This window comes from Cuculus canorus, chromosome 3 (genome assembly GCF_017976375.1).
Source record: "Cuculus canorus isolate bCucCan1 chromosome 3, bCucCan1.pri, whole genome shotgun sequence".
NCBI classification, from domain to species: Eukaryota; Metazoa; Chordata; class Aves; order Cuculiformes; family Cuculidae; genus Cuculus; species Cuculus canorus.
Window position 1 is genome coordinate 13,616,335 of NC_071403.1, and position 22,035 is coordinate 13,638,369.

General features: G+C 38.8%; 1 long non-coding RNA gene across 1 annotated transcript in view; it reads right to left on the reverse strand.

The window, feature by feature from the left end:
- The window catches only part of LOC128851637 (uncharacterized), an 89,477-nt gene that overhangs the window by 27,920 nt on the left and 39,522 nt on the right, over positions 1-22,035 (reverse strand). The window lies entirely within an intron of this gene.

Sequence of the window (22,035 nt, forward strand, 5' to 3'; positions counted from 1 at the left end):
TGATGAGATGCTTGACATAAGCCAGCAATGTGTGCTCACAGCCCAGAAGGCCAACCGTGTCCTGGGCTGCATCAAAAGAAGCATGGCCAGCAGGGTGAGGGAAGTGATTTCGCCTCTCTATTCCTCTCTTGTGAGACCTCATCTGGAATACTGTGTCCAGTTCTGGAATCCTCAGTGTAAGAAGGATATGGAAGTGTTGGAACAGATCCAGAGAAGGGCTACAAAGATGATCAGAGGGATGGAGCACCTTCCATACGAGGACGGGCTGAGAGAGTTAGGGTTGTTCAGCCTGGAGAAGAGAAGGCTCACAGGAGATCTTACCGTGACCTTCCAGTTTCTGAAGGGGCTACAGGAAAGCTGGAGAGGGACTATTCATAAAGGCTTGTGGGGATAGGACCAGGGGGAATGGGTGAAAACTGGAAAGGGACAGATTTAGACTGGACATTAGGAAGAATTTCTTCACTATGAAAGTGGTGAGGCACTGGCACAGGCTGCCCAGGGAAGTTGTGGCTGCCCCATCCCTGGAGGTGTTCAAGGCCAGGTTGGATGGGGCCTTGGGCAGCCTGATCCAGTGGGATGTCCCTGCCCATAGCAGGGGGGTTGGAACTAGATAATCTTTAAGGTCCCTTCCAACACTAATTATTCTACCATTCTATGATTCTATGTTGCAGTCCCTGACTCACATAGATTGAATGATCAGGAGTCATAGAGTACTCCAGAAGAATACAGAAGTAACAAAGAATGAGAAGTTTTAATGTGTGGAAAAATAGACAGATAAACACAGGCATTTTTGACTGAACAACTTCTTACGAAATTTATCAAGAAAAGCTTCTAGCACTGTTTAGGGACTGGTTATACCTTAGTCTGAAATTCCTCATCTGTGGCATCAAGTCATACTGGATTGTCTTTCTTTTCTGTATTAGTTAAAGTAGTGTTTCTTACATACAGGCACTTTAATGCAAGTTGAAATCTGGTTTCCAAATTATTAAATAAACCATAATGAATCATACATCAAATTACACTACTGTAGCCTTATATATTGATTAGTCCTTAGAATTTTGGGAACTTTGATCCCATCCCAAATAAGTTAGTTTTCTGTCTCCTGTCTGACATCTATTTTGCACAGTCTCAGATTCAGGAAAGAATTTATTTATTATTTTGTGGTGGCTTGACTTTGGGTAGCTATGAGGTGCCCACCAAGACACTCTATCATCCCCCTCTCCTCAACAAGACAGAGGGAGAAAATAAAAGAGTGCTCATCGGTTGAGATAAGGACAGGGAGATCACTTACCAATTACAGTCATGGGAAAAACAGATAGGACTTGGGGGAAAAAAATGAATTTATTGCCAATCAAGCAGAGTAGATTAATAAGAAACAGGAACAAAGCTAAAAAAAACCCACATCTCCCCACCTTTCCTTTCTTCCCAGGCTCAACTTCGCTCCCAAGTCTTCTGCATCTGCCCCCCCAAGCAGTGCACCAGGATGAGGAATGGAGTCAGTTGCAGTCAGTTCATAATGCTTGGTCTCCGCTGCTCCCTCCTCCTCACACTCTTCCCCTGCTCCATCATGGGGTCTCACTCATGGGAGACAGTCATTCGCAAATTTCTCCAACATGTGAACTTCCCACAGGGCTGAAGTTCTTCAAGAACTACTCCAGCATGAGTCCTTTCCACAGGGTACTATTATTCAGGAACAGTCTGCTCCAGCACAGGTCCCCCAAGGGGTCACAGGTCTGCCAGCAAACCTGCTCCTGTGTGGGCCATGGATCCTGCCAGGAATTCCAGAATGTGCTCTTCACAGGTCATAGCTTCATTTAAGGCACATTCACCCGCTCTGGTGTGAGGTTCTCTACAGTATAACAGCTCCACAGTGCATCTCCATGGGCTGCAAGAAACAACCTGTGTCATCATAGTCCTCTCCACAGACTGCAGGAGAATCTCTGCTCCAGTGCCTGGAGCTCTTCATCCCTTTCCTTCACTGACCTTGGCACCTACAGAGTTGTTTCTTTCACATATTCTCACTCCTCTCTCCTAGCTTCTGTTGCATAGCATTTTTTTTCCCTTTCTTAGATGTGTTGTCACAGAGGTGCTCCCACTGATGCTGATCCCACACAGTGGCAGGTCCATCTTGCAGCCTGCTGGATCTGCGTCGGTCTGACATGTGGGCAGCTCCTAATGTATTTTCACAGGTGCCACACCTCCAGCCTACTCCCTACCAAAACCTTGCCATGTAAAACCAATGCGTATTTGTTTCTTCAGTTTGTTTCTCCTTACATAATAATGCTGCAGAATGCAATCAGACTGTTTAGAAACATCTAAGATACAGAAATTTATAGGCTGTACCACCAGACATGACTATTGTTTCATGCAGTCTGATTGCTAGTAAAAAATGTTCACATAAGTTCATCCTTTACTGTGAAAACTCACACAGTTTCTATCTTACCTGTTTGCAACTCAAACTACCAGTTTTTTAATGATTCTCTCTACTTAATCATACTGAACAATTCCAAGTGACTTCTGACAGCAGCCAAAGCTCTCAAATTCCTCTTCAAGCATGAGGAATACTTCCCATTTTGAGGGATCAGATGCTCTGCTCTAGCTGCCCTTCATACCATGGGTGAGATTCATCCCACAGGAGCTTTCAGGTAAGAGTTTATCTGTCTTAGATGCCATGGGCTTTCAATATTTCTCCTTATCTAATAAAATAGTCAGTGAGAATAGCTTGAATAAGGTGACTAACTTCTACAGCCCTAAAATTAAACCATAATATGGGTGGGAAGAAGTATTCCTCAGTGGTAAGAGAACACTAGCAAATCAGTGGTTCATAAAAAAGATTCTTTTAAATCTCCCAAGAAACATAATATTACAAATGTCTTTGAGTTATCGTAGCAGATTTCATGTCAAAGTCCTGTGCTGAAGGCAGAAATCTTTTCAGTATATCAACAATAAGCTACAAGTTGCAAGTGTTAGCCCAGTCTACTTACAGTGTAAGAGGACTACACAGTATTGCGGCAGTTACATACACGATCTGGTACGTCAACTGTGTAGACACTGAACAGATCCTCAGAACTGTCCAGAAATACCACTGGAGATACTGCTGACTATAAAAAAGAGAGTATTTTTGGTCAACATTTTTACATTGTAAAAGTTTGAGTATAAACCAGTAGAACCATAGGTCTGTAAGGCCCTCCATCTCTATTACGTATACCTTAGATGTGTTAGACTTAATGTCAGCATGGGTCTACTGCATGTTTGATCACTAAAACCCTTTAAGGGTATTAGGCATAATTCCCCAATTCATCTAATCTGTGCTGGAGTTTAATGTAAAGCCTGTTATGTTCAAAACATCCATCTTTTTCCAGTGCTTTGCACATTAGTATGACTAATTTTAAAGTTAGTTCTTCCATCTAACATGCAGCATAAGTAAGAAAGTTGAAATATGAAAGTGCACAGATCATTTACAAAGGGTTTATACTGTAATATATTAAGTGGTAGGAAAGAAAACTTACTTTCTGACACTTTGCCCTTATTATGTTCACAGACGTTGCAAAGATTTCCTTAGTATTCTATTTCAATCATTTAGGCTAAAGCAAACAAAACCATTTTATTCCTCCTTTCAGATCATCTGCCCACTGAGAGTAGTATTACATATCTCATGAGAGTCCCATTGTCCTTAGCCCTCATTATCATTTCCTGTTGTCTTTTGCATGAATTAAAAAGGCTAAAATAATTTAAAAAAGAGCAAAATACTGTGCAGTTAAACTTCTTCTAAGGCTTTTAATGGTTGCTGTCCTATGTTTGCCACTTTGCTGTGCCAACCAATATGGAGCTGCCTGATGGGCTCTCTCTGTAAGGCTTCAACACTTTCAGAATGGAATCAGTCAGACATAGGACTCTCACAAGTTATTGATGAAAAAGGTAGACTTCTCAAATAGAGAGTTTTCCCTTTCTTTCAAGAAGACAACAGAAAAATGAGGAGTCTTTCTAGCTGAGGCACCTTCATCACCCCATGAGAGATTGTAATGTTGGCTTAGTCATCCAGCAGTCACAGTATGGGAAGATGCTCTTGAAAGTTCTAGCAAAAAAGAAAGTGATCAGTGCAGAAATGTTCTTTCTTTCCATTTTCGTTTTCCCAGAATCTGTTTTTTTGCATTTACCTAAAGAGAATTTAAATCAGCTTATTTTTCATGCAGCTAATCTTCAGTAAAAAAAAAAAAAAAAAAAATTTGATCATGACAATTTTGAAAATATCATTTTTGGAAGTAAGTTAACACTTGAGTTCCTCGGTCTATTTAAACTTGTCACCTTCAATTGTTCATAGTGACAGATTTCCTAATGCTCACCAGGCAGTCACGCATTTTATGTTTGTTGGAGTGTGTGTCTTGTAATGTTCACAGCTGCACTGATTTGATCATTCCTATTTTTGCTACTGATTTGGAAAGACTTCACAGTATGGGGGAGAATGAGGGGAGTGAATCGGGAATGCTGATTTCATCCAAGTATTATTTCAGGATTCATAAACATACAGAAAACTTAATCTCACTATTTTATTGAAAATGATTTAATATTTGTCATTCTCTTGTTTGTTTTATGAGTTCCTTTTCTTATTCTAGAGCACCAAATTAAAATAATAAAAAGGAATAAAATAAAACAACACCCTCTAAGCTGTAGATAAACATCTGTTCAGGCTGATCAACTTCATCTAAATAGTTACATGCCTATTTTTTTCAGAGAATTCAGAGAGAAGAACACTTTCAGCTTTCCTCCCTGCCCCTTCAGTGAATATATAATCCTTCCTATGAAGCGCAACAATTTAATTCAGAAAACATGCAAGTTTCAGAACAGCAAACTAAGACACCAATGAGAGTGACTTGTTCAAATTTCTAGTCCAGGGATTTTAGGTCTTTTTCAGTTTGTTTACCTGTGTAAATTTCCCAAAGGAGATACGGATCCCTTCAGAAATTTCACATATGTAGAATTCTACAGTATATGTGGGCTTGCCTTTTTATTTGCTGTTTTGCAAACCACAGGGATCCAGAGAGCAAAGGCTGAAAATCACTGTTCTGGTCTAAATCAGGCATAGCAGAGATATACGCGAGTATACATCTACACAGCAGTGCCTTCCTCATCGAATGTTCACGGAGGAGATTGTGATTAAGGACAAGACTGTGAATCAAATAATCAGTGGGCAGGGACAAAACTATGGCTAATGCAGCAACCATGAGGGTAGCAAAATGTCCTTGCAGTTTTATCCCAAAGGTTGTAATTTCATATGATTCACAATGGGGAAATATCTATATCCTTATAATACCTGGATAGAAACCTGTTAGTCATTCTGATGTAATTATGAACTTGTCACATAATCTCATCTGGCGAGGGCTTAGAAACTCAGAGTCTGTCTCCAAGGACAAGAAATGCACGGGCCACATTGTGGTCACAATATAATTTAAAGTATTCCTGGAATTTCTTTGGACTATTTTCAATTTTTTTAATTATTTACTTATTCTAATCGTACAATTTGGTTTTAGAGAAAATGGGAGAGAAATACAGGTTTGGAACTGCATCCAAAATTGATGGTGACTTCCAAAACCAAAGCAACTAAGTAAAGCCATTCAAACCTCACCAGCACATTTAATCAATGCAGTGTCCAGGTTCTGACTTTAAACTCAAACAAATTGAGACATTCTAACTTAGATATTTATACTTAGCTGAAATCACACATTATGGTCTATCTTGTTTCATTACTTTACCACACAGTACATATATAGACATATGGCCCATATCTTGCAAAGGAGCTATGAGGAAAATGTTTTGACTCCATTAACAGGTAAAGGAGACTGTACTGACAGTTGTGGCTGTATTGTCTGTTTTGAGGGATCTTTGTGAATGCCTTGTTTTTCAACATTGCATACGAAGGACCTTTCAGAATTCAGGTGAAATATAAGATCATAGAGCTGTCTAAGATGCACTCACAACCATGGAAAGCATTTTATATCTGTCTGAGTACCTAATATAAGACTAAGTTTCTTTCATGCACACCAGCACCACTGACATCTCTCTTACCTAATTGCACAAAACTCCACAGAAATAAATCTGATCAAGCACTCACATATCTGAAAACCACAAACATGCTCACAGTACCAGAACAATAAAAATAAATCGATAAAAGAATAATAAATAATGCTACCAAATGTACCTTAGAATGTCAACTGATCATAATGCGATACCTGTATCATGCAGAAAGCAGTGTAAATAGACATAATAAATTAACATTTGTCAAACTAAAACCAATAGATTGTGTTCTCTTATTTAAGAAATTTTAAGTGAAAGGAAAGAAATATACCTTAAATAAAACTACGATGTTTAAAGAAGTAAGCTTGTTGTTCACAGGATGTTCAAACAATATCTCTTCCCTCTATATTCTTTTAGTGCATAAATCATTAGGAGAGTTAACTGTAAAACAACTTTTAAGGGCGCAGGACTCAGCCAAAGAGTTAATGAAAAACAACCAAGTAGCTAGCAAACAGGAGAGCAGTAAAAGGGAAAGATTCATCAGGGATCTTACTTAATGAAGATGGAAAAGACCTTGGAGTACCTGGAGTAGCTGCTATTTGAGGCTTTCAAGGACGGGTTAGTAAGTGTCAGCGTTTGTCAACAACGAGTGAGGTACAAATGATTCTGCTTTCCATATGGAGTTTGCATTGAATTGTCTCCCACAGCCCTTTCCAGACCTCTTTTTCTAGGAGTTCATTAATTTGGATTGGAAAGTGACTTAAGAGTCTTCATGTAATAACAGATGCTGAAAAATATTTCAACAGCAGTATTGTTCTTGCATCTGTTATTACATCAAACAAGGTTCACACTGCAGAACCTGACTTCTAACCTGCATCTAAGCAGGTCTCAAGAGAGAAAGAGAATATCAGGAAAACAACTGAAGTTCTGTGATCCCAGACTACCACCAACAAAGAAGATAGTAATGGACAGATTTTCTAGATTTGAGTTAAGTGTTGACCTAGAGAGAGTACATAAAGATAGAGTGACAGTTTGGAAAGTCCCTCTTCTGTGATGGCCCTTGGACAAGACAGTACCCCTGTGCTCTATGTTCCTGGCAGAGGAGAGCAAGACATAGGAGAAGAAATGAGCAACAGTACCCTCTATTTGGATCTTTTCTATGAATGAATATAAACTCTTTCTATTTCCTCACGTTTATTTTAATTTATATTTACTTTAGAAGTACTCCCCCATTTCCAAACCCATTTTCCCCGGGCATTTGAATATTTATGAAGCTACATAAATAAGAATATATGGAGACTGAACATTCCTTTACACAAAAGCAGTGATAGGATTGACAGAATATTTGTATCTTTCAGTGACTTATGTTGAGAATTGCAAATATAATTTTCCCAGAGGGGCCACGTGACTCCTGAAAAACCTGCCAGTTTTACACTTCACATCTGAGGAAAAAATTACTAAATAAATAAAGAGAGAAACTCGAGATGCAGGGAGGAAAGCACTAGGTATTTTGCAAGGCTGCAGTAAGGACTTGCCCTTTCCCAAACACTTTTCCTGCTGCCGTTTGAGAAGCAGAGACTGCACTGCCTAACGAGTCACAGTGTACACAGTTACAACAATCACCATCAGTGTCAGGCTTTTTAAGATGACAGCCTCACACATCCTTTCATGTCATCCTTGTTAGTAATAATCCAGCAGTACAGCACTGCATGGTACAGATACGTGTGTAGCAACAAAACTATGATTTTATTTCTTTTTGCCTTTGTGTTGCACCTTTAAATAGCTACAACTTCCCTGCAACTCTCTCCTAGTTCTCTACAGTGCTATCTAAGCACCACGTAAAGAGTTCAGCTGCCATTTCATTCGCAGACTTGCTGCTGCCAGAAATTAAAGGACACAAATCGTACTCACTCTTGAGCTGCTAATTTAGTGCTCATACAATGCTAACAACAGGGTAAGTTCCCCCGTAGTTAGGACTCGGGAATTTTTGCACTGTGCTATGAAAACTCTGTTCTTTTCCAGGGAGTGCCACCACTTAGGCTTTTGCAAATAACAGTGCTGAAAATCTGGCATAAGATTCGTTCATGCAGATGCAGCCACAGAGATCTTGCTTTTGTTCTTCATTGTTGGTCTTTTCCTTAATTCAAAAATAAGTCATTCTAGATCTAATGTAAATGTTTTATTCTTTGACTATGGCAACAATCAGATGACAATCCAAGACTAATCACATTTTCAGTAACAATAACTGAATAGGTTTACTCAACATGCAGACATTTTAAAAGACAGTTTCGTAACTGCATTTTACTAGAGGGCAGTAAAACCTTCTGCTTCACTGAGCAGATTCTGTCTCCAAATCTTCATTTACATCCCTGTGTGGGCTGTAACACTGCAAACTTGGATTTGAGTGCTCTTTCCTCCCACCTACATCTTCTCTCAGCCATTAAAGTTTATCTGAAGAGTAACACTAGATCTACATTATGCTAGAAGCAGTATTGCTACTTGTGGGCATCTTCTGTTTTCTTACAGTCTTAGTTAATCTATGTATATGAATCCATTTTTTTTCCTGTTACTTTTGGTGAATTGTTTGAGCTTTTTTATTGTTTTAAGGATCTCTGTGCTGAAACACTATTTTACACAATTCACTTTATTTCTGAGAGCAAAAATATCTGCAAGCCTGCTTTAAATATTATAAATTAAGGACAGACATCAGCTCTCTTTTTCTGTGCCATATAATGTGGCTAAAGAAACAAGGGAGTCCCTTTTTACAAAGGCAACTTACTGCCATTTGCATCTTGCCTCTATAATGTTGAGCAGTTCTATTCAGATACAGATTTTCTGATTAAGTGACTTGCAATATGCTCCCCACATGAATGAGACATCCTCATTTATGCATGATAATCTTCTATTGTTAAGATATTTTTCCCATTATGCAATATCCAATGTTGCATTTGCCATGTGAGTACATTCATTAGCAGAAACCAGTTTTATTAACCAGAAAGATATATTTTGGAAGCATTTGGTTACTTAGCAACAGCTTCAGGTATTAAAACTTCTTTTACTAACACTCAGAAAAAAAGATACTGCTTACTACAGTACATTAGATCAGCATGCTTTGTGTAAAGGATTTTAACAGTCAAGAGATGTGACTGTGTTTAAGATTCCTTTTTCCAGTCACTAGTTCATTGTCAGCAGCAGCTACAGAGCAGCTTTATGTGCATTCAGAGACAGCCAGGAAATTAGTTCTGCATGACTGACTCAGCACTGTAGCACTGAGAACAACTCTCACCCATTTCCTTAAACAATTGTTTATTTCTTGGTGTGATAACAATGTTAAATATCACGATTCTAGAGGAAAAAGATCCACGACTTGATTTGCATTCAAGGTAAAAAAAGTACTCGCACTAGCAAAGTGAAGTCGCAGCTTATTTCTGGCATTATGAGGGCTAGGCTTTTTAAAAGAAATATTATTTAGAGTTCAGAATAACTCTCGATAGCTTATTTAGTGTTTTGTTTGATGCTAAATGGAACTGAGAAGCAAAACGTCAACAAACTAAAATCAAGTGAAATTAATAGAGCATTTTTAAGGTGAGAGATCTGAAAGGAAGTAAAATCCCTGAATCAAAATGGTTTAGTAGGCTTTTTATGACAGGAAAAGAATCATAGAATCGTGGAATCATAGAATCACCAGGTTGGAAAGGACCCACTGGATCACTGAGTCCAACCATAAGAAGTCAGATCTTTTAAAGCCCTGTATGCATTAAGACAATTCATGGCAAAAGCAAAGACTTAGGGTTCAGAAGACAGATATTCAACAGATTCTTTTGAGTTTCCTTTTGCTCAAGCTACTTGGGATTCCCCAAGCCTGGTGTTTAACTACCTGCCCCAAGGTAAGGACTGAAAGCTCTAGGCAGTAGATTAGCAGCTTTGAACAGGCCATGGAAAGGCAGTTTGCTGCCCTCCAAACACAGCATGAAAGAGACCAGTTTCTAAGAAAACACCGAGAACAGAGGGCATCCATCACCTTGCTACCCTACCCACCTGAATTTATGAAGACATGTGAAGTACTCAGTGTTCATAGCACTGAAACCTTCCTTGAAAATATGAACTATATCCTTGATCTTTGAGCATTGTCAGGGCTCACTTACTTCTTCCAAAACCCATCCAGAAGTAACCTTTCATTTTCCACTATCAGGACAGTGGTTACAGTACTTGTTCAAGAAGGTGCAAAGATGCAACTATGGGCAGCTTAAAGGAAAAAAAAAAAAGTTGCATAACCTTATGAAATTCCAGAGCTAAGCAGTGGCTGAGCGGTTTCTCATCATTTTGGATTTAGGCAATACGTTCTCTGGAAGGCCTGCTGAAAGTGCCTGAGCCCTTTTATTGGATCCTAATAATTTCTGCTTTCTTTATATCTATGAAATTAAACTGAATATACTGTCCATCAGTGTTTTCTATTGCTCTTCTCTTAAAGTGGAGAGTTCCTCAACCAGGGGTTTGCTTACTATTACATTTCTCCATAACGTGTTAGTGGATAGTGCTAAAGGACCACTAAAAGCAGTGTGGTTTCTATTAAAGCTTACTATTACTAACATATTTTGGCTCCAGTCACATACAGAATATTTTTCAGTTTACTTCTTAGCTAAAGCAAAAACGTCTGCTCTTATTTATGGATTTTTCTATTCAGTTGGGTACATTTGTTTCCTGTAGCAACGTGCACTGTTTATTATCAGAGAATGAAAGAATATTGCTTGCTGTTGTGATAATTCTGCATTTTCTTTGATGTCTGATAAGAGATTTTTTTTCTTATTAACCTCTGGTACAGTAAGACAATTTCATGCTGTCAGTAAAATAGTAACAAGATTTGGCTAAGTTTCCTTTTTTCTACCCTCTTTCAAAAAAAATAAAGGCAAAATAAAATAAATCTCTGATCCATAAATACAGATTTCAGGAAACACAGAAGACATTCCATATTGGCTATATGCAGGGAAGAAAGATAATGACATTTTAGTTTAGTATTTTAATACATTTTACTAGTATAAGTAGCTGAGTAAATTCAGTTTTCAGTCTTGAATGGGTCAGTAAGGAATACCCAGGTGACAGCATAAGAGTGACATGTGAAGGCTAAAGAAATGTTTTAGTGTAAGAAAGATATGTTATATCTTTCAGGAGTGAAGCTGGTGATTTGAAATTTATAGCATGCTGTCCGGTCTAAAACATCTCCTCTAAAAGGTATCTGTAACATGCCTTCCTTCAATAAGGAAAACATGCCATTACAACCACTACGACCACCATCATAGTTATTGCAGATTAGCGTACCTATCCAGCAACAGGTCAATAAAAAAAACAGATGGAGAAATAAAAACCTTGTCAGATCATATTAAACATTAGAGCAAAAACCTGTATGCCATGCATGGTTTACGGAATCACAGAATGGTAGCATTTGGAAAGGACCTCTGGAAATCATCTAGTCCAACCCCTCTGCTAAAGCAGGTTCATCTAAAGCAGGTTGCATAGGAATGCATCCGAGCAGATTTTTAACATCTCCAGAGAAAGAGACTCCATAACCTCTCCAGGCAGCCTGTTCCAGAGCTCTGCCATCCTCACAGTAAAGAATTTTTTCCTCATGTTAAGGTGGAACCTCCCATATTCCAAGTTGTACCCCTTGCCCCTTGTTTTCTCACTGGGCACTGTTGAAAAGGGTCTGGCCCCATCCTCCTGACACCTAACATTTAGATATTGATAAGTATTGATAAGATCCTCTCTCAGTCTTCCCCAGACTAAACACCCCAGGTCTCTCAGTCTTTCCTCATAAAAGAGATTCTAAAGTCCCCTAATGATCTTTGTGGCCCCCAATGAACTCTCTCCAGTAGTTCTTTGTCTTTCTTGAACTGAGGGAAGTAGAAATGGATGCAGTACCCAAGATGCGGCCTCACTAGGGCAGAGTAGAGGGGGAGGATAACCTCCCTTGACCTGCTAGCCACACTCCTCTTAGTGCATCCCAGGTTACCATTGGCCTTCTTGGCCATGAAACACATTGCTGGCTCACTGTCATCTTGTTGTCTACCCAGACACCCAGGTCCTTCTCCTTAGATCTGCTTTCCAGCAGGTTGACTCCTAACCTGTACTGATGCAGGGGGTTATTCCTCCCAAGGTGCAGAACTCTACACTTGCCTTTCTTGAATTTTGTTAGGTTCTTTTCCACCCAACTTTCCGGCCCTTCCAGGTCTCCCTGAATGATATCACAGTCTTCTGGTGTATTAGCCTCTCCTCCCAGTTTTGTGTCATCAGCAAACTTCCTGAGGGTACACTCTGTCCCCTCTTTCAGGTCGCTGATGAATACGTTTGAATAAAACCGAACTGAGTATTGACCCTTGAGAAACACCGCTAGCTACAGGCCACCAAGTATACCCTACGCTGCTGATCATTATCCTCTGAATTCTACCATCTAGCCAGTTCTCAATCCATCTCACAGTCCATTCATTTAACCCAGACTCCCTAAGCTTACCTATGAGGATATTGTGGAACACAGTGTAAAAAACTTGCTGAATTTGAGTTAGACAACATCCACTGCTCACCCCTCATCTTCTGAGCCAGCTACGACATCGTAGAAGCCTATCAGATTGGTCACCTCGTTCTCTAAGATCATTCATGCTATATAATTCCCCTGACACTAACACATTCTTTAGAAACTTCAAAACACACAGCCTTGAAAAATTACAGTTGATTGTAAACATAGTAATGGATACCCCTCAGAGGCCTCATTGCGATTTTGAAGAAAAATACAACAATGTTGTTTATGAGTTTTATTGCCAATTAATAAGACAGCATATTTAAATAATTTTTTTTTTAACTAAGCATCCCAGTATAATAATAAATAAATAAAATTAGTCAGCAACATACTCTGATGGAAAGGTCAGCGGTATCCTGGCTGCATTAAGAAGAACATTGCCAGTAGGTTAAAGGAGGTGATCTTTTTCCTGTGCTCAGCAGCTTACTTACATCTGGAATATTTGGCACTTAATAAAGCAAATCCAGTGATGGGCCATGGAGATGATTAAGGACTGAAACACCTGATGTATGAGGGGAGGGAAAAAGAGCTAGAACTGTTCAGCTTGGAGAAGAGAAGGCTCAGAGGGATCTCATTAATGTTTATAAACACCCGATGGGAGGGACTGAAGAGGAGGGAAATAGATGGTTCTCTGTGGTAATCAGCGACAGGACAAGGGCTTTTTGGTTTTTGTCTGGGTTTTTTCTGGGGATTGTGATTGAATTCTTGAACAGGTTTCCCAGACGGGTTGTGGAGTCTCTGTGCTTGGAGGTATTCAGAACACAACTGGACATCTTGTTGTAGTTTAACGCTGGCAGTGACCACAGCAGCTGGACTAGGTTATCTCCAGAGAGGCTGTCCAGTCCATTAGAGGCAGACTGTTCAGGAGGGGCTGTAGTGATAGAACAAGGGGTCATGGTTTAAAATAGAAGCAAGTAGGTTCAGAGTAGATGCAAGGACAAATTTTTTTTTATGATGAGAGTGGTGAAACACTGGAATAGGTTGTCAAGAGAGGTAGCAGATGCTCCATCCCTGGAAACATTTGAGGCCAAGTTGGATGGGACTCTGATTAACCTGATCTAGTTGAAGTTGTCCCTGCTTGCTGCAGGGATATTGGGCTGGATGAAGTTTAGAAGTCTCTTTGAACTTAAACTATTCTATGATTCCATGATTCTGTGATCCTATGTTTCTATGATTCTGTGATTCTGTGAAAATTGAACTTCAGCTTAAAGGTGTGCCTAGAATTCATCAGGTTGAAAGTTAATAACCAATACAAGAAAGCATACAAATCATATAACACGAGTGATTTCTATAAAGTATTAATTGTGCTAACCTAAGGAGTCATTCTCTGACCCTGTAAATTTGCAATTTATTGGCTGACTGATATTTAAACTTTTGTCTTCCTGCTTTAATTTAGATACAAATCAATTATAGTTATTAGTTTTACCTAGTTCTGAGCTGGTGTTGCACATGCCCTTTTATAATTCAGAGTGATCTGAGGTTGTATTTGTATATGCCATTAAATAAAAGTGCAGTCATTCCTAGTTTTAGAAGTGTTATTTAAAAAATGAGCATTTATTTTGCAGTGCGCTAGAGCATCAGGTTACCTATCCCTATTCAGATCTACAAAATTCTCTAAAAGCATATAGAATCAAACCACAGATAGAGGCAGACTTCCTCTTAGGATGCTTGTCCTAGAGAGGGGGAGGAACAAGAGGAATCTTTCAGAGAACAAGCAGAAAATAAAACAGTTGGACACTGTAGCAAAATTGTACATTTATATTTATTTATATGTGCATCTGGTTGTGCAGTAAGGGGTCATAGGGTGACCAGAAACAAAGCCTCAGTCCAGACCCTGGATCAGTCTGTAGGTATAGGACCCTCATCGTTCACTCAGCAGTACGGCAATTTATTGGGAAACAAGAGTTACTCAAAGAGAATCACTCAGATCACTTTCCTAGGGAGCACATGGATGTAATTGATATAAAATGGTCCTACCAGCCATCAGGAGAGCAACTTCTGTGCAAACAGTTAGTCAAGCAACAACAGCAGACCAAAGTGAAGATAATGGGCTTTGTAGTAACTCAGAGTGTGGTCCAGATGGAAAGATGAATGAATTCAACTCCAGGAAAAAATAAGCATCTTGACCACACCACAAAGCATAGTAGACAATGATCCTGAAAAGGTTTTGAAGCATAGAGTACTTTATGTTGCAAGGGCTCTCTCTAAGCCATGTAGTCTACCTGCTGCTTAAAGCAGGATCAGCCACAAAATTAGGTCACATTGTTTAGGGCTATGTCCAGTCAAATTTTTAATATCTCCAAGGACTCAGCTCTCACAGCCTCTCTGGGCAGCCTGCTCTAGTGCTTACTCAGGCTCATTGAGGTTGTTTTTTATTTTTCTTTACATATCCAACTGGAAGGTCTCTTGCTGCAATTTTTGTCTGTTGCCTCTTGTTCTTTCACTGTGCATGGCTGACAGAAGTCTGGTTCTGTCTTTTCTATAAAACCTTTTAACTTTTGGTAGACTGTAGTTAGATGTCCTTGATCTTCTCTTCTCCAACCTAAATAACTCCTTTTCAGTCATCTTCAACTTTTGCATCATATGGTCCAGCAACTTTTCTGCATCATGCTCCAGATGATTCTTGGTAGTCAATTGTTGGGTATTCTGACGCTTCTCAATCTGTCTTTTGTACAGGAGGGGGATGATACTGGACAGAGTATCGTATGTACAGCCTCAGATTATCAAAGAGAAAGCAATAATTGATCTACTGACTACACTGCTATTAACATAGTATGCAATTAGCTTTCATTGCTGCAAAGGTGTTTCCTCAACCAGGGCTGCACAATCCTTTTCTGCAGTACCTTTTCCTAGCTGGCAGGCTCTAGTGTTCCATGAGTTTATTTAATCTCAGATGGCAGGACTTTTTATTTGTCTTACATGAATTCTTGAGTTTCTGCTGGCCTCTGTCTCCAGCTTGTCAAGGTCTCTCTGACTGGCAACCATGCCATCCAGTGTATCAAGCAGTCCTTCCAGTCAGAGAGGGCATCAACTTAATGAAGAAATATTCTGTCCCCTAACCAGGCCATTGATTAAGATATTAAATAGCATCAACTTCAGTATCACCCAAGCAACATAGAATCATAGAATCGCCAGGTTGGAAAAAACCTCTTAGATCATCGAGTCCAACCATTAGACCATCAAGTCCAACGAACATCACTCATAACTAATTGACAGTTAGGTTTTGAACCATTAAGTCTAATTGTCCAGTCAATTTTTTTCTTGTTTGTAGTCTACCCACCCAGTCCCTATCTCCCTAACTTATATACAATGACTCTATGGGAGACATTCTCAAAAGCCTAGACACTACTAAAGGAAATGTCATTCACTGCTGTCCTCAGTGCCAGTCAAGAGAAGGTATAAGTATTGGTATGGTGCAGTTTGCCCTTATTAGACCTACGCTGGTTGTTCCAAATCTTCTTCTTGGCCTCTTTTACAGTCAACAGGTAAAACCTACTAGACACCACAACCTTTCAGAGACCACAGAGGAACATCTCAAAATTACATTGGCCAGCTCCGTCAGCACCCTCAGAAGTATCCAGTCTGGTTGCATGGACTTGTGCCTATCCAACTGGATTAAACAGTAACTAACTTGCATCATTCTCTACTATGGATAGTACCTCTCTCCCTCAAGCTCAACTGCTGTGCACAGAGATCTAGGAGGCCTGAGTCTAGTCCTTACCAGAAAAGATGAGATAAAGAGGGTAGCAAGTATTTCAGAATTTTTAGTGTCCTTTATCAGTGACAGAACACAACAGATAGGCCAAAAGTTTTATTTGGCACTTCGTTTGTTTTTTTTTCTTCTGGTGTATCTTTAGCAGATCTTCTTATTTCCCTTTGTATCTTATTCTTCTACCCAACTCTCTCCATTTTTAACTCCATCAGGATTTTTATCTTTCTTGTTCCATTTCAGCATGTTGGAGCATATTTTTATATCCCTTTCTGGTATCTCATCTATAATTCTATTTTGATACATAGTTCCATTTTCTGTGTGCATAAACAGACATATCCTGTGGGTGATGTCACCTTCTTTCAGACTAGCCTTAAGATAACAAGATCTCCTATTATGGATCTTCTTTATAGTAGTCATGAGAAGTATGATGTCTTGTGTATCTCAATTTATTTGTGATTCTATGCTGTTTTTTCAATGGTAACTCTCTGAAGAGCTTCTGAACAAATGGAACAGAACATGTAATTCTCTCTCAAACCACATTTAAATCTTTAAACTTTACCTGCAGTGAACGTAAAATTAAAATAACAATTGGATCTCTCTGACATAGCATCCTTTTTAACTCAGTAACAGATGTACTTTAAACATATCATGAGAGAAAAGCTAAAAAGTTTCCCAGGTGAAGTTTCATTTTCTTTCATCCTCACTGAGAAACAGCTGGAATGCAGATAATGTACACCCCCTAGTTTCCTATACACTCTCATTATGGTTAATGACCTAGTCAGTACAATTTTTAACTTCATCTATACTTTGCACATATCAAGCCATGTCTTCATTCTCTTAGCATTTCCTAAAATGTTTTGTATTTCTTTTACTTGCAAATATATCCTCATGCGGTCACAGAAATAACACTTCTTAAAAGCAGACTTGTCCAGTTCCATAACAATAAAAATTATTTACTTTAAAGAAATTAAGGTATTTCAAAACAAGTAAATTGAAGTATGTATGTACAAGACAATTTAAATAACCTGTTTTCTTCACATCATTAGTCTCACCTTGGTACCATTGTCAGAGAGCAATGATTCAAATGGTATGGAACAGAATCATGAGGTGCACATTGAAATAGAGATGCTAGCCCAGATACAGGGCAGAGAAACCTTCTGATTTGTGATATTTCCTACTTGCATATTTCTGAACAAACAAAACCATTTAATTCTATATAACATTTTTTTTCTGATTCCCTTCAAGCTCTTTGAGGCAATTCATAGATGCAGAGTGTACTGGAGGGAAAAGTCGGCAAACTGTCCAAATGCATAATTGAAGCTACATAATGATAGATTTTTGTACAGGGTCACGATAGTGGAGAGATATTTTACCACTTGGATCTTAAGTGCTTCACTGGCTTAGGTTTTACAGAATGAAAATGTAGAAAAAAATGGTAAAAAGAGGGAGTTAGAATTACTGTGACAAGAAATTCAAGGTTTTGACAGTGATCCAGAAGTGGCAAATTAGATGTACATAGAAGTAAAACCAAAAAAGTTCAGAATTCAATATCAGAAAGCTGATCTGGAAGCAACATAGGGGTCAAGATCAAGAAAAGACCTAATGGAATTAACCTCCACACTCAGAAAGACTTTATCCTGATCGACCAAACAGGAATGTTAGATCCAGACGAACAATGTAAATGAATAAGGTGCGTACTTGTAAAAATGGAAGAAGAGACTAATTAGAATGGAGTGTAATGATGTTTGACTTCCATAGAGACTGGCTGTTTTCCATCTTTAAAACACCATGACTGAAATGAACAGAGGAAGACATAGAAGAGTAGAAAGCATTGTGAGGTAGTGTAGATGTGATAATGTTTTAAAGTTACCCTTGAATTTTAAAAAAATAATGATGAAAGACCAGCATAAAATCAAAATTCAAAGTAGGAAATTAAGTACTGTCATCTCTTAAAAGTGCAGTAGAGAAAAGCAGCTTTAAATTAAAAATAAATATATAAATAAAATATTCTGAATATCTATTCAACAAAATCAGATCTATGTTTCATGAAAGCTCAGTTGTCACATTCAGTATAAGTAAAGAAGACTATCACAAAGCAAACATGAAGACATGGAATGGCATCAGTGATTCTATGAACTTACTTGAAAAGTTTAGTTCTTCAATGGGATAATCTCAGCTGAAAGGCTATGGAGATTAAAATGTGTTTATTCAGAAGAAATTTGAATTTACTAATAGATAACTAGACGTATTATTGTGATAATCCAAAGAAAAAGTGTCGAGAGACAGATAGTTAAGGGCGGGACCTTTACCTGTTATGCAAAAAGGAATCGGTGATTTGCTAAATATGATTGAGAGGCCAGATGTCTAAGAAAATATCTGATGGGTCCAACAGAAGCAAGGGGTGGTTTAGCAAAAGAAAAACTGAGTTAAAGAGGAGAATTATCATTAAATGGAGGACTCGGGCACCAAGTCAACGAACTAAGCTGTAATACCAGAAGTGAAGGGAGAAAACATACAAACTGTGAGATACTGAGAAATTCTTGCTGTATCAACTTGTGCCATCTGAGTATTTTAACCATATACAGCCAGTTTTCAGTTATTTTGCTCACACACCGAAATTACTTCTTTATGATAATATTGATGTATTCTGCAGGAGCATTGAGAATAGACTTAAATTAAATGTTTTCCCTTAGAAAAATAATTAAACTTCTTATTCATTTTAGAGCGTATCATGGTGCATTTTAATTTGGAAAGAGAAAAGGATAACACCAAATTACACTAATAACCAAAGTAATATTAATAATTTTGAAATGAAAAAGATAAGAGTTCACTGATTGTGAGCAATTAGTCTATAACAGCAGGCAGCACGAGATTTCATTTCACTGAAGAATTTCTATTTTGTGCTTTCAAGGGAATTTTTTATGTTTAAGTGATTTTTTAAAAAATCCCGAAGCATTGTAATATGTACGTACATAACGTCACAGTGCACCTTGTCCTTTCCCTCCACTTTTTTGTGACCCTGACTGCATATAGCACTTAGCTTGTACGGTTCCTAAGGAAGCATCTAACTCATTTTTCCTGATCCATTTAGTGCTAGCTCATACGTAGGTAGTATTCCTGGAACGGAATTCGCAGATATGTGCACCTGGAGTTGCCAAAATCATGAATACCTATGATGAGTGGTGCATTGATCTTAGAGGGCAGACCCCCATCAGCCTCTCAATCAATTAATCCCTCTCCTCAGCAGCACAGGAAAGAGAAAATAAGATTGAAAGCTCATGGGTTAAGACAAGGATAGGAAGATCACTTACTAATTACTGTCACAGGCAAAACAGGTTCAACTTGGGGAAAAACAATTTAATTTTTGCCAATTAAAATAAAGTAGGATAGTGAGAAACAAAGAAAAAATAAACCACCTTTCTCTCACAGTCCACCTCCACGTTCTCTGACTTGGGTGCTCACAGGATTCTTTCTCACTCTTCACCCTCCCTCCCCCACTACTCCCCAGTCTACCTGTGCAGTGTTTTTTACTTTATAATAACTCAACTTTGCCAGAGATGCCACTGCCTCGGCTGCAGGGCTCAGCCGTGTCCTACAGGGATTTGGTAGGAGCTGGTGGGAACCAGCTGTGTCCAGCATGGAGCAGCCCCTGCCTCTCCTCACCAGGGCTGCCCTGCAGCCCCTGCTGTGAGTGCCTGGCTGAGCACCCCAAAAGAGATGCAGAATCAAGCACAACTGAAATATACCTAGGTTGTGCTCCAGTAATTCTTGGGATGTGATGAAAAACAGGGAGTTGGCAATAAGAGGTTTTGATTAATCAGCATTCACATTTAGGCAGTGGTCACATACTCCTTTCAGGTTGTTTCTGCAGTGCGAGATATAGATGCACCAGAACATCCTCGGAAGCTGTTTTGAATTATGTTGTTTGAACTAATCCAGCCACTTTGTAAGATGTTTTAACAAAGCATATTTGTCTTTCCTAAGGCTTTCTACAGCAATGTTTTTAGCCATTCTACCTGAGACGCTTCCAGCTCAGCATACCTCTTTCCTTGAATACAGCCCGTATCAAGCTGCAAGACCAACACAACGGATGTACTCTTCCTACATGTGGTTCAGTAGGTATTTTAGCAGGATTTAGGAAAAGGCTAAGGAAGATGTAGAATATCTCAGTGGTATTTTCTACTTCCAGATCTTCAAGAGTTCATTCATGCTTACGATAAGAACGTGTCATGACCTCCCATACACAAACTGGAATGTATGAAGCATGAACCCTGCAAAGGCAGGCTGGATTGCATTGTCATAATGACTGCATTTAGTCACCCACGCTAGAGGGGCATTTATTTGACATACACATTTACCAGCTTCCTCAAGATATTTTAAAGCCCGAAGACTTCAAACACTTCTCCCTAAATCATGCTGCTTGCAGAACTTGTAGAGGTAAGCAGAATCCCGCTGTACCCTTCTGTGTAGCAGGGAAACATCTTCAACTAGTTGCTTGACTTATTTCAGCAACCCAAATTATGGCATTTTTATTATAAGGTGAGTAGGAAAAAAAGCCTTTGTTAAAGCAAAATCATGATTCCTTCCAGATCTCCAGCAACTGAAATATGTGACATGACACTATTAAAATATTGTCAATGTCTCATGCAGTTACGTCCGGAGTCGAAGCACATACACACTGGACATGAGGGATTTACATGGAGTCACTAAGGAGGAAGCAAAGAGCATAAGCTTTTGTGGGATATATGCCCTAGCACGTCAACACTGTAGCAATAGTGAGGACAGTGGCAGATGTACTGCAGTGGCTGGGAAAGAAAATTAGCTTCCTCGGGATCTAATTTGAGTATGCTTGTTTGTTTTACCAGCGCTATGTTATAAATATATTCTGAAGAGTGCCAATCACTTGTAAAGCAATCTCAGAATAAGATGCATTCAATTACAAAACGGTGTCCTGGTGTGAAATCTGGAAGACTTTTTCTTAAACCATGTAAAATTGGACTATATAAATAAATACCTAGACAGCACTTTGTAGAAAGAACCATACCCTGAGATGAGCATTGCCGTAATGACCTGATAACTGTTTTGATTTTTCTAATTTGTACGACAGAACTGTCTCATAGTGTATATAACTAGAGGGCTGTAACAAATACGTGCATTTTACTCACTATATTTAGTAACAGTCTCTCAGGAACCTGGAAATACTCATTTCCTTATTCTTATGTGCTTCTGAAATGTTTTTCATGATTTTTTAAGGGCTGTATTTACAAATGAGTTATCTAGATCTAATCTACATTATTCCAGTGAGAAACTAATTCCTCTTTTAAGAATAGCAGCATTCAAATATTTTTGGAACTATTACTGTTGAACCAGTGAGCATGATCCCTAAATTCTGATAGTAAAGACTGACCAACAAAGACCCAAGGTACAGGCAATACAAATAACCAGGCTAAAGATACAGTTACAAGAAACTTGCTTCCTCCTCTTGCACAGCAACACCACTGGCAATTTCATGAGACCTGTATATTTTTCTGGTGGTACAACAGCCACTGTAGACGACAGTTCACTGCCTTTACAAGTAACAAGTAATGTTGTTTAGTAGAAGTAGGTTGGTAGTGCTAACCAGTCCATGCTGAGGACCTGACCTTGATGCTATATATGTTACAGAGATTGTTATGCTAAAACTAGTTTGGTCCCATAAACCGAACACTTCTAAGCAGCTGGAGTGGCTGGGAGCACACTGTCA